The 13,552-nt window shown below is 43.6% G+C and overlaps 1 long non-coding RNA gene across 3 annotated transcripts in view; it reads left to right on the forward strand.

Moving 5' to 3' along the window:
- Positions 1-12,547, forward strand: part of LOC118149431 (uncharacterized) — a 73,747-nt gene extending 61,200 nt beyond the window's left edge. For 2 of the 3 annotated variants that reach the window (XR_013530010.1, XR_013530009.1), the window contains 2 exons: positions 2,186-2,331; positions 9,460-12,547. This is a non-coding gene — a long non-coding RNA (uncharacterized LOC118149431). The remainder of the gene's footprint in view (positions 1-2,185; positions 2,332-9,459) is intronic. The other variant, XR_013530011.1, reaches the window with a different exon arrangement.
- The last annotated feature ends 1,005 nt before the right edge of the window (positions 12,548-13,552 follow it).

The raw sequence follows: 13,552 nt of genomic DNA on the forward strand, positions 1-13,552 counted from the left end.
GGTGGATAGCAGTAAGGTGTAGTAGATTACAAAAGAGCTAGGAGAGAGGCTTTTGAATGTTCTTACCACCAATAAATAATAAATGCAAGAGGTGATGGATATTTGATCATTATTTAACATTTATTTGTATCAAAACATCACATTGCACCCCATAAATATGTACCATTAAAATGTGCCCATAAAACACAAAATAAAAAATAGAAGGATAGCAAGGCCTTCCAGAGTGAAGACTTTGGAATGACAGTGCTGGACCGGACCTTGAGTTGTGTGGCCTTTGTTTAAATCCATCCTCGCCCGTGCACCGTGGGTGCCATTACCACATTGCTGATGCATGAATGCACTGCTGGTTTCTGGTTGTCCCATGCCTATTTCAAAGAGTCCTTAGTCTTGTAATGATTTTACATACTGGATTAAATTAACAGAAATATGAAGCCACTTCATTTATTTTATTTATTTTTATTATTATTATTATTTTGAGACAGAGTTTCGCTCTTGTTACCCAGGCTGGAGTGCAATGGCGCGATCTCGGCTCACTGCAACCTCCGCCTCCTGGGTTCAGGCAATTCTCCTGCCTCAGCCTCCTGAGTAGCTGGGATTACAGGCACGCGCCACCACGCCCAGCTAATTTTTTGTATTTTTAGTAGAGACGGGGTTTCACCATGTTGACCAGGATGGTCTCGATCTCTTGACCTCGTGATCCACCTGCCTCGGCCTCCCAAAGTGCTGGGATTATAGGCGTGAGCCACCGCACCCGGCCTGCCACTTCATTTAAAATACCTAAATGAGAGACTGGCAGAACTGGAAGCCCAGGGCCCCTGAGCTCCTCCTCTCTAACCTAGCCTCTAACAACTGTAGCCACTACAGCAACAGTCATGCCCTGGGCTTCTATGGCACCTTTTTCCCTAGTTTTTCATGGAGTTCCATAAGCAGTAATTAGTGCAGTTTAGACTTTACAATCCACTGTTTACGCTGGCTCTCAATTAATTAGTTAATTGCCAAGCTAGGAAGGCATGCTTTGTGTATAATTTTATCAGGGCACACACTAGAGTGACTCATATTTGCAGATCTGCCCTTTTGTTACATGTGAGGTACACACATGCTGTGGCAACAGAAACCATCCCACAGCCAGCAAGGCTTCCATGGGCCTCTGAGGCAGGTGCTGTTTATGATAAACTTCCCACTTTACAGTGGGCAGAATGAATCACCAAAAGGCCCAGCAGCTTTTCCAAGGTGTAAGGAGACTGCTCTCTAACTTCGTTTAAAGACTGTTCAGTTTGTTCAAATGTGTTTCAAAGTGTTCAGAGGAAAGGGTTTGTCCTCTTAAAACAACTTGTGTTAACAGAAAACTAAACCCTAAAGTCCGACTAGAACTTTCCATCCAACACTGATACGGGAGGTGGAGAGGGCGGGGGTTTGAGAGGCCGTCTGCCATCACTGTGTCCCAGTTGAGTCTGGTCTGTGGAAAGGAAGCTAGTTGGTGACTCCATGTTCTGAGGAAGTTTTGATTGATGGGTGTGGACAATAAGCACTGAATTAAATAAAACAATCTTTTTTTAATGGGAAAATAAATATTTGATATATTAACTATGTACAATGTGATGTTTGATATATGTATACACCGTAAAATGGTTACCACCAACCAACTAATTCACCTATCCGTAACCTCACATAGTCTTTGTTTTGTTTGGAGATGAGAAAACTTAAGGTCTGCTCTCTTAACAAATTTCAAGTATGCAATAAAGAATCGTCAGCTGTAGTCCTACGGTCACCATGCAATACATTAGATCCCCGGAATGTATAATTCACAACCAAAAGTTTGTATCATTTGACCACCATCTTATCCCACCCACCCAGCAACCGCCATTCTAATTTCACTGTTGCTTCTGTGAGTTGAACTTCTAAATATTTCACACACAAGTGAGATCATGTGGCATTGGGCTTTCTGTGTCTGGCTTATTTCACTTAGTATAATGTCCTCCAGCTTCATCCATGTTGCAGCAAATGGCAGCATTTCCTTTTCATGGCTGGATAATATTCCTTTATACATACACACTGAAAATGTCTTTATCCGTTCATTCATCAGCAGACACTTCGGTTGTCTGCACATCTTTGCTATCGTGAATAGTGTTGCAATGAACATGGGAGTGTAGATATCTCTTCAAGATACTCATTTTATTTCATTTAGAAACATACCCAGAAGTGGGATTGCTGGATTTAAAAACGGGCAAAGGACCTTAATAGACATTTCTCTTAAGAAGACATACTCGATCGGACTCAAGATGGCGCTGTGAGAACAACCCAGGATTGGAGCCCGCGTTGAATTCGCAAACGGTGAGTCAGTGCTGCATTTCCAGACTGATCTTTGTTGCCCACAGAACGGGGAAACTCCCAAGTATAAAAAGACACGGGACGCCAGGCAGTAGGTCTGCCTGGCGAAGCCGGCAGCCGGGGCGGCGGCGGCCGGCCCTACCCAGCAATCCCCACAGGGCGCGCTTGTCCGGGTGCCTTGTTGAACCGGCAACCTGAGACTTGAGAGGGCTGGACTTGAGACTGAACGAGACTTGCACAGTAGCCCAGCCCAGGGGATTGCAGGGACAGATTGTTTGGGATACCCAGTGGGACGAACAAAACCGCGATTTCAAACTATCCCGGGCAGACGGTCCGAGACGCTCTGTGGGGGAGGGGCGTCCACCACTACGGAGGCAACCTGCCCCAACTGATATACACGCCCACTGCTGACGCAGCCAGCCGTTGCCGAGGCAACCCGTCCCTACTGAGATACACGCCCACTGCTGACGCAGCCAGCCGTTGCCGAGGCAACCCGTCCCTACTGAGATACATGCCCACTGCTGACGCAGCCAGCCGTTGCCGAGGCAACCTGTCCCTACTGAGATACACGCCCACTGCTGACGCAGCCTGCCGTTGCTGAGGCAACACGCTACAACGAAGAGACTCCGCCGCAGGGCGTGGCGGAGACCACAGCAGAGCCGGCAGGAACAGCGCGAATCACACAACAGCAGGGCGGAGCCTCGGCAGCCAAACAGTGGCTAGTCTGCCTTTGAGCTGGGCAGGACACCTGATCGGACATCCAAAAATAAAGCCCAAACCCCTCAACACAGAGCATTTGAGAAAAAAAAAAGGGTTGTTTAATGAGCTGTGTTGCAGCAGAATCAAACATAGCAGCCTAACAGCCCTGAATGAACAACAGAGTGCACAGCTCAGCAATTAAACCCCTATAAAGTACAAACTGTCTCCTCAAGCAGCTCCCTGACCCCTCTATATCCAAAAGACTGTCATTAGGCAGGCATCATCCTGGGACAAAGAGAGCAGAAAAAGAAACTGGTAGCATCCCTCGCTGTGCCACGGCTACTAGAGGTGCACCCCAGACAAGCAGGGTCTGGAGCGGACCTCAACAGTCGTACAGCGAAGGGGCTAGACTGGTAGAAGGAAAACCAAGCAACAGAAATACTTCATCATCAACATTCTGGGTGTCCACTCAGAGACCCAAACGAAAAGTCAGCAACTACGCAGACGACCAGCGGACAAATCCACAAAGATGGGAAGAAACCAGCGCAAAAAGGAGGAAAACACCCGAAACCAGAACACATCGCCTCCTAGAAAGGACCAAAACTCCTCACCAGCAAGGGAACAAAGCTGGACAGAGAATGACTGTGACGAAATGATGGAATTAGACTTCAGAAGATGGATAATGAGAAACTTTTGTGAGCTAAAAGATCATGTATTAAATCAATGCAAAGAAACTAAGAACCTTGAAAAAAGATTTGAAAAAAGATTCGAGGAAATGATAACAAGAATGGATACCTTAGAGAGGAATATGAATGAATTAAAGGAGCTGAAAAACACAATACGAGAACTTCGTGAAGCAAACGCAAGTTTCAATACCCGAATTGACCAAGCAGAAGAAAGAATATCTGAAGTCGAAGACCAACTCAATGAAATAAAACGAGAAACCAAGATCAGAGAAAAAAGCGCAAAAAGGAATGAACAAAGTCTCCAAGAAATGTGGGACTATGTGAAAAGACCTAACCTACGTTTGATAGGTGTACCAGAAGGGGACGAAGAGAATGAATCCCAGCTGGAAAATACTCTTCAGGACATCATCCAGGAAAATTTCCCCCACCTAGCAAGACAAGCCAACACTCAATTGCAGGAAATACAGAGAACACCACAAAGATATTCCGCAAGAAGAGCAACCCCAAGGCACTTAATCGTCAGATTCAACAGGGTTGAAATAAAGGAGAGAATACTAAGGGCAGCCAGAGAGAAAGGTCGGGTCACCCACAAAGGGAAGCCCATCAGACTCACAGCAGATCTCTCAGCAGAAACACTACAAGCCAGAAGAGAGTGGGGGCCAATATTCAACATTCTTAAAGAAAAGAACTTTCAACCCAGAATTTCATATCCAGCCAAACTGAGCTTCAGAAGTGAAGGAAGAATAAAATCCTTTGCGAACAAGCAAGTACTCAGAGATTTTGTCACCACCAGGCCTGCTTTACAAGAGCTCCTAAAAGAGGCACTACACATAGAAAGGATCGATCAGTACCAGCCATTCCAAAATCACACTGAATGCTAAAGAGCTTCAACATAATGAAGAATCTACAACAACTAACAGGCAAAACAGCCACTTAGAATAAAAATGGCAGTATCAAATTCACACATAACAATATTAACCCTAAATGTAAATGGACTAAATGCACCAATCAAAAGACACAGACTGGCAAATTGGATAAAAATCCAAAACCCATCAGTGTGCTGTATCCAGGAAACCCATCTCACACGCAAGGATACACAAAGGCTCAAAATAAAGGGATGGAGGAAGATTTACCAAGCTAATGGAAAGCAAAAAAAAGCAGGAGTTGCAATTCTCATCTCTGATAAAATAGACTTTAAAGCAACAAAGATCAAAAGAGACAAAGAAGGCCATTACATAATGGTAAAAGGATCGATACAACAAGAAGAGCTAACGATCCTAAACATATATGGACCCAACACAGGAGCACCCAGATACATAAGGCAAGTTCTTAATGACTTACAGAAGGACTTAGACTCCCACACAATAATAGTGGGAGACTTTAACACTCCACTGTCAATACTAGACAGATCAACCAGACAGAAAATCAACAAGGATACCCAGGGCTTGAACTCAGACCTGGAGCAAGCAAACCTGGTGGACATTTACAGAACTCTCCACCCCAAATCCACAGAATACACATTCTTCTCAGCACCACATCACACCTACTCTAAAATTGACCACATAATTGGAAATAAAGCACTGCTCAACAAATGCAAAACAACTGAAATCATAACAAACAGCCTCTCAGACCATAGTGCAATCAAGTTAGAACTCAGAATTCAGAAACCGACCCAGAACCGCACAGCTTCATGGAAACTGAACAACTGGCTCTTGAATGTTGACTGGGTAAACAACGAAATGAAGGCAGAAATAAAGAAGTTCTTCGAAACCAATGAGAATGAAGACACAACGTGCCAGAACCTCTGGGACACATTTAAAGCAGTCTCTAGAGGAAAGTATATAGCAATAAGTGCCCATATGAGGAGAATGGAGAGATCCAAAATTGACACCCTATCGTCAAAATTGAAAGAGCTAGAGGAGCAAGATCAAAAAAACTCAAAACCCAGCAGAAGACAAGAAATTACTAAGATCAGAGCTGAGCTGAAGGAGATTGAGACACGAAAAACCCTTCAAAAAATCAATAAATCCAAGAGCTGGTTTTTTGAAAAGATCAACAAAATAGACAGACCACTAGCCAGATTGATTAAAAAGAAAAGAGAGAACAACCAAATAGATGCAATAAAAAATGATAAAGGGGAAATCACCACAGATTCCACAGAAATTCAAACCATCATCAGAGAATATTACAAACAACTCTATGCGCATAAACTAGTAAACCTGGAAGAAATGGATAAATTCCTGGACTCCTGTGTCCTCCCAAGCCTAAACCAGGAGGAAGCTGAAACTATGAATAGACCAATAACAAGGTCTGAAGTTGAGGCAGCAATTAAGAGCCTACCTCACAAAAAAAGCCCAGGTCCAGATGGGTTCACAGCCGAATTCTACCAGACACACAAGGAGGAGCTGGTACCATTCCTTCTAAAACTATTTCAAACAATCCAAAAAGAGGGAATCCTTCCCAAATCATTTTATGAGACCAACATCATCCTGATACCAAAACCCGGCAGAGACCCAACGAGAAAAGAAAACCTCAGGCCAATATCCATGATGAACATAGATGCAAAAATCTTCAATAAAATATTGGCAAGCCGATTGCAACAGCAAATCAAAAAACTTATTCATCATGATCAAGTAGGATTCATCCCAGGGATGCAAGGCTGGTTCAACATACGCAAGTCTATAAACGTAATTCACCACATAAACAGAACCAAAAACAAAAACCACATGATTATCTCAATTGACGCAGAGAAGGCATTTGACAAAATTCAACAGCCCTTTATGCTAAAAACCCTCAATAAACTCGGTATTGATGGAACGTATCTCAAAGTAATAAAAGCTATTTATGACAAACCAACAGCCAATATCATACTGAATGGGCAAAAACTGGAAGCATTCCCTTTGAAATCTGGTACTAGACAAGGATGCCCTCTCTCACCACTCCTATTCAATATAGTACTGGAAGTTCTAGCCAGAGCAATCAGGCAAGAAAAAGAAATAAAGGGTATTGAAATAGGAAAGGTGGAAGCCAAATTGTCTCTATTTGCAGACGACATGATAGTATACCTAGAAGACCCCATCGCCTCAGCCCAAAAACTCCTGAAACTGATAAACAACTTCAGCAAAGTCTCAGGATATAAAATCAATGTGCAAAAATCACAAGCATTCGTCTACACCATTAACAGACTTAAAGAAAGCCAAATCAAGAGCGAACTGCCATTCGCAATTGCTACAAAAAGAATAAAATACCTTGGAATACAACTCACAAGGAACGTAAGGGACCTCTTCAAGGAGAACTACAAACCACTGCTCAACGAAATCAGAGAGGACACAAACAGATGGAGAAACATTCCATGTTCATGGTTAGGAAGAATTAATATCGTGAAAATGGCTATACTGCCCAAAGTAATTTACAGAATCAACGCTATCCCCATCAAGCTACCATTGACTTTCTTCACAGAACTGGAAAAAACCACCATGAACTTCATATGGAACCAAAAGAGAGCCCGCATAGCCAAGTCAATTCTAAGCAAAAAGAACACAGCGGGGGGCATCACACTACTAGACTTCAAACAATACTACAAGGCTACAGTAATCAAAACAGCATGGTACTGGTACCAAAACAGAGATATAGACCAATGGAACAAAACAGAGGCACCGGAGGCAACACAACATACATACAACTATACAATCTTTGATAAACCTGACAAAAACAAGCAATGGGGCAAGGATTCCATGTTTAACAAATGGTGTTGGGAAAACTGGCTAGCCATGTGCAGAAAGCAGAAACTGGACCCCTTCCTGACACCTTACACTAAAATTAACTCCAGATGGATTAAAGACTTAAACATAAGACCTGGCACCATAAAAACCCTAGAAGGAAATCTAGGCAAAACTATCCAGGACATAGGAGTAGGCAAGGACTTCATGAACAAAACACCAAGAGCATTGGCAACAAAAGCCAAAATAGACAAATGGGACCTACTCAACTCCACAGCTTCTGCACGGCAAAAGAAACAGTCATTAGAGTGAATCGGCAACCAACAGAATGGGAAATAATTTTTGCAGTTTACCCATCTGACAAAGGGCTGATATCCAGAATTTACAAACAACTCAAGCAGATTTACAGGAAAAAAACAAACAAGCCCATTCAAAAGTGGGCAAAGGATATGAACAGATACTTTACGAAAGAAGACATATATGAGGCCAACAATCATATGAAAAAATGCTCATCGTCACTGGTCATCAGAGAGATGCAAATCAAAACCACATTGAGATACCATCTCACGCCAGTTAGAATGGCGATCATTAAAAAATCTGGAGACAACAGATGCTGGAGAGGATGTGGAGAAAAAGGAACACTTTTACACTGTTGGTGGGAGTGTAAATTAGTTCAACCATTGTGGAAGACAGTGTGGCGATTCCTCAAGGCCTTAGAAATAGAAATTCCATTTGACCCAGCAATCCCATTACTGGGTATATATCCAAAAGACTATAAATCGTTCTACTATAAGGACACATGTACACGAATGTTCATTGCAGCACTGTTTACAATAGCAAAGACCTGGAATCAACCCAAATGCCCATTGATAATAGACTGGATTGGAAAAATGTGGCACATATACACCATGGAATATTATGCAGCAATCAGAAATGATGAGTTCGTGTCGTTTGTAGGGACATGGATGAATCTGGAAAACATCATCCTCAGCAAACTGACACAAGAACAGAAAATGAAACACCGCATATTCTCACTCATAGGTGGGTGATGAAAAATGAGAACACATGGACACAGAAAGGGGAGTACTAAACACTGGGGTCTATTGGGGGAAAAGGGGAGGGCCAGTGGGAGGGGGAGGTGGGGAGGGATAGCCTGGGGAGAAATGCCAAATGTGGGTGAAGGGGAGAAGAAAAGCAAAGCACACTGCCATGTGTGTACCTACGCAACTGTCTTGCATGCTCTGCTCATGTACCCCAAAACCTATAATCCAATAAAAAATTAAAAAAAAAAAAGAAGACATACTCATGGCCACCAGGTACATGAAAAGCTGCTCAGCTTCACTAATCATCAGGAAAATGCAAATATAAACCACAATGAGATATCACCTCACATCAAAAAGATAAGAGAGAGCAAGTGCTGGTGAGGGTGTGGACATGTGGGAATCCTTGCACCCTGTTGGTGGGAACGTAAATCAGTACAGCCATTCTGGAACAGTATGTGGGTTCCTCAAAAAATGACAAGGAGAACTACCACATGACCCTAGTCTGCCTTTAACAGAATGTAAAGCAAGAGTGTCTGGTGGGCTCCAGAACTGACTGGCAAGGCCAAGGGGCAGAGCTCTGCCTGCAGGTGGCTCTCAGTGCAGGACTGTGCTAAATGCAGTAAGCAGACTGGGGAAGGCTCTTGTGGGAGGTGGTGCCAATGGGAACCTGGAGGCTTTTGGAGTGAAAATCAGGGGTGAGGATGGGGTGAATGTAAATCTCAGCAGGGCATTTATGCACATTTAGGCATTGATCTTCCACTCACAGTAGTAGGTATTATATCAAGATTTTAATATATTTCATATTGAGTGTTTTCATGCTAAATATTAAGAGAAACAGTTTACACGAAAATATTTCATAAGATGCAATTGCAAATGCCCTACGATCTTACTGAGTTCTCAGTTATTATCTCGAGTTCTTGAAGCCCTACTGCCTAGAATCCTTATTCAATTAATTTTGTTTTACTTCATTTTTTAACCACACAGAAACTTTCTAAACTCTTCGCTCTTTTGGATCGCATTTCTGAACCAATGGGGACATCGCTGTGGTGAAGACAGTGTACTCTATCCTCCTAAACTCAGTACGTCCTAGTATCCCGTGGTATTAATATCTTACCATATCGGAGCACACAGTGTCAGACTCTTACCCAGGTGTGGCTACAATGGTTAGCAGGCCTGGGTTAAGTATCATGATCATCACCAAGAACTTCTTCCATGTTGACCCTGAGCCATCAACCAATGCTTTCTGGAAATGACTGTTGAATATTCAACAAGATGTGACTCCACCTAAGAGAACTCATGTGGCTCGTATTTCACCATTTTATCCATAAAAACACCAAGAGAGACTTAATCTGGCATGAAACATTCTTAGTAAATCTGAGCTGTCATCAGTAATTAATGTATTATTTTATAAATCTTGACAAACCATCTGCCTAATAACTGTTGTGTCATTTTCCAATGTATTTTTGTAGCTTGAGCAAGTGTGGCTTCAGGTCTCTAACCAAGAACACTGTTTTCTTAAAGAAAAAAATGAGGCCAGATACAGTGACTCATACCTATAATCCAAGCACTTTGGGAGGCCGAGACAGGTGGATCACAAGGTCAGGAGATTGAGACCATCCTGGCTAATGCAGTGAAACCCCATCTCTACTAAAAACCCAAAAAATTAGCCAGGTGTGGTGGCACACACCTGTAGTCCCAGCTACTCAGGAGGCTGAGGAAGGAGAATTATTTGAACTCGGGAGACGGAGGTTGCAGTGAGCCAAGATCATGCCACTGCACTCCAGCCTGGTGCCAGAGCAAGACTCCGTCTCAAAAAAAAAAAAAAAAAAGGAATACTTTTTTTACCTTTTTTCCTTTTCCCCTGAAGACCTCCTACTTAGCTCTTCAGAAATGTAATTATAACTTTTACTTTCTCTCCGCTAGACACTCTTATATAACTACGTGTTTGCTTAGAAGTTCCAGGGACAACTGAACCTTGAAACACACCAGGCACTTCTGGAACTCTCATCCACCAGGAGACTGCCTGGAAACAGCATTCAACTTACAACCCAGCTCTGCCCATGACAATATCAGCCAGACCGCTGGATGGATAAGACGTCAAATCAAGCCATGCAGACCCACACACCTCCTTACCCTGCGTGCCATTCATGCCAAGTCCCTATTCAAAGCCTCTGCTTTCTTCCTGCAAAGCTCAAGCCATTTCTTTAAGGCAGGAGCCCGTACTGTTTCCCCTCAGCTAAGGTCTGGAATAAAAGTCACTTTTTACCACCCTTCTGCTTGTTCATCTGAATTTCCAAGTGGTGAGCAGCCGGACCTGCATAAAACCTCAAAGGCCTGAGTAGGTAGGGACGCTGAAGAAGACAGAAGCAGGATGTAGCTGTAGGTCTGACCTCTGATTTGACAGATGATAGGCTGCCAGTCTAATACATAGTACCTAAAAAGGCATGGGGAACTGGGGCTTGAGCTGGCACCCACATTTAAGGCAGCTCAAGTTACAGGGTTGATCAGAGCAACACAAGCTAGGAGAGCATGGTTTCCCATCGCAGGCAGGCAGCGTCCCCAGTTCTGAGTGAGCGGTTCACTGAACGCAGGACCTTAGCCAGAGCCCATGGGTTCAGAAAACGAAAGCAAGCTGCCGAGAGGGGAGGCCAGCAAGAGCGTCAGGCAAACTATCAGTCTCAACCAAACAGATTCTAGAGGAGAGTGGGATTCCCGCTGCACTAGGAAACGAGTTACTAATCGAAAGACCAAAGGTAGAAACCGGGTAAATAGGGTCAAGAAGTCGAAAGTCTGGGTAACGATGCAAAATGAGCCCTAGGCTCCCACTTTGTGCCCAGGATGCTAGGTCCCAGGTTCGTGGTCTCCACCCACACAATTTTGTTGTCCTGGTACATGGGTGAGCAATGGCAAGTGCTCTTGGGAGCAGAGGCGATTGATCCTGCAGGTAGAGCCGGCCAGCCCTGGAGGAGTAGAAGCCAGCAGTGATCCCTATCGAGGTGAAATGCTCTGCCTTTTCTCCATCTTGAAAATCAAGACAACACTTTCTTTGCTTGGATCTAATTTCAAATTGTGTATTTCTTCAAGCAGTGTTAGTTAAAGATAACAATTAGTGTTGAGTTAAAATTATGTTATGATCTTAATGAAGGGTCACATTTTTATAGAGAAATTAATAAGGCTTGAATCAGGGACTATTATTGTTTATCTCAATGAACCATAGGTGAAAAAAACTGATTTGCTAGATCTGTGCAACCATTAACAATCCCCACTGGCTGTTCACCTGGTGATGTTACCATTATGGGAGACGTAGCAGGCAATTATTATCTTCTTGAGAACTCAGCTGCAAAACGAAACCTAGAGACATGTCTGAGTGTGCAGCATGCCCGTCTGTCTCTTCTCTCTCTCTGTTTACAATATTCTGCTTTCCTTTCATTTTTTCCTGCCCTCCCTCCCTCCCTTTCTGCATTCCTCCCTCCTTCCCTTCCTCCCTCTGTCCCTTCTTTCCTTCCTTCCATCCTTCTTTTTCTTTCTCTTTCTCTCTCTCTCTTCCTTCCTTCCTTGCTTTTTCTCCTTTTCTCTCTCTCTCTTCCCATCCCTCTCACTTTAACTCCCATATGCCAGACTGTTGGGGCACAGGGATAATGCCCTGCCTGAGAAGAGGGACAGAGGCAGCTGCTCACTGGGTCTGACAGGAAAAAGACCAGCGATGTGTGTCTCAGACCAGGGGATCAGAGGAGGCTTCCCAAGGGAGTCAAGTCCCTAAGGAATATAGGATTTGGCCAGATGAAAAGGAGCATTTTAGGTAGGGGGCATCAGAAATGTGGAGACCCAGGTGTGTAAAAGAATGTGGCCCATTTGGGGAACTGTCCAGTGTGAGCAAGGCCTGGCACAAAAACACATTGTGGGCTAGGCACGGTGGCTCAAGCCTATAATCCCAGCACTCTGAGAGGCCAAGGGAGGAGGATTGCTTGAGCTCAGGAGTTCGAGGTTGCAGTGAGCTATGGCCACACCACTGCATTCCAGCTTAGACCCAGTTCCTAAAAAATAAAAAGTAACAATAAAAAAAAAAAAAAAATACACAATGAAGGGGAGCTATACTACACTGGCTGTCCAGCTTGTGGGGTAGTCAATTTTAAAACCAGCCCTGGCCAAATTCTCCTCTGCTCATTTATAGTAATAGCTTCTGAGTATAAGCCTTTATAATAAATAATGCCTTTTCTAATGTCACATTTTGTTTTCTTAAAAGACAGTAAAGAATGTCCATGATAGAGAAATAACTTCTTTCACATCATTAGCTTTCCTTATCTAAACAGAGAGCTCTCCGGAGGAAGTGGGCATGCCCTCTTGGCTTCGTATATGATTAGGGCACAGCGAGGCAGTGGCTCCTTTTCCACCATATGCTGGGTGGGATTTAGGTAGCCTGGGTACACTCTTATTTGGATGTATGAATAGTTCATGTTGGGAAGGACAGGCACAAACTTAAGGAGCATACTTGGCTTCTGGGAGTCAGGAGTCCCTGATGAGGCGTGTTCTGCATCTCTAGATGCCAAAGTCCCTGGAGAGGGCAGCGTGAGTGTCAGAGGGAGCACCGGAAATGAATACCAAAGGCTCTGTCTTCTTCCACTCTTGATAATGGCGCCAACCCTCTAATTGGGTGTTAGATGTGTTGTTGACCGGAAGAAAATGGAATAGGAGGGAACTGGAGATAAGAAGATCATGTGGACATGGATGCCATCTGTAAACTCCAGGAAACGTGCTTCCTTCAGCTGGACTTGACTGTCCGCTCTTTTGTGGTTATCTAGCTCTGCAAGGAAATAAAACTTAAGTTCCTTTTAACGTCCTTAAGTTACTCCCAAGATGTAACAGAGGCCAGGGACATCAGGAGGGTGATGAACACCAGTAACATACAGTTTTTGGAGCAAGGATTAGAGCGGGAAAGTGATAGAAGCTATAGATAGAGACAGGGCAAGGGCCAGATCTTAAAGACATACCATGAAGAAAGGCTCAGGAAGTTGTCTTTGTCCTTGTTTTCTCCTTTCTTTAGTATCATCATAGTTTCAGACACAATGAAAATGAAATT

Source organism: Callithrix jacchus, chromosome 19 (assembly GCF_049354715.1).
Source record: "Callithrix jacchus isolate 240 chromosome 19, calJac240_pri, whole genome shotgun sequence".
NCBI lineage: Eukaryota > Metazoa > Chordata > Mammalia > Primates > Cebidae > Callithrix > Callithrix jacchus.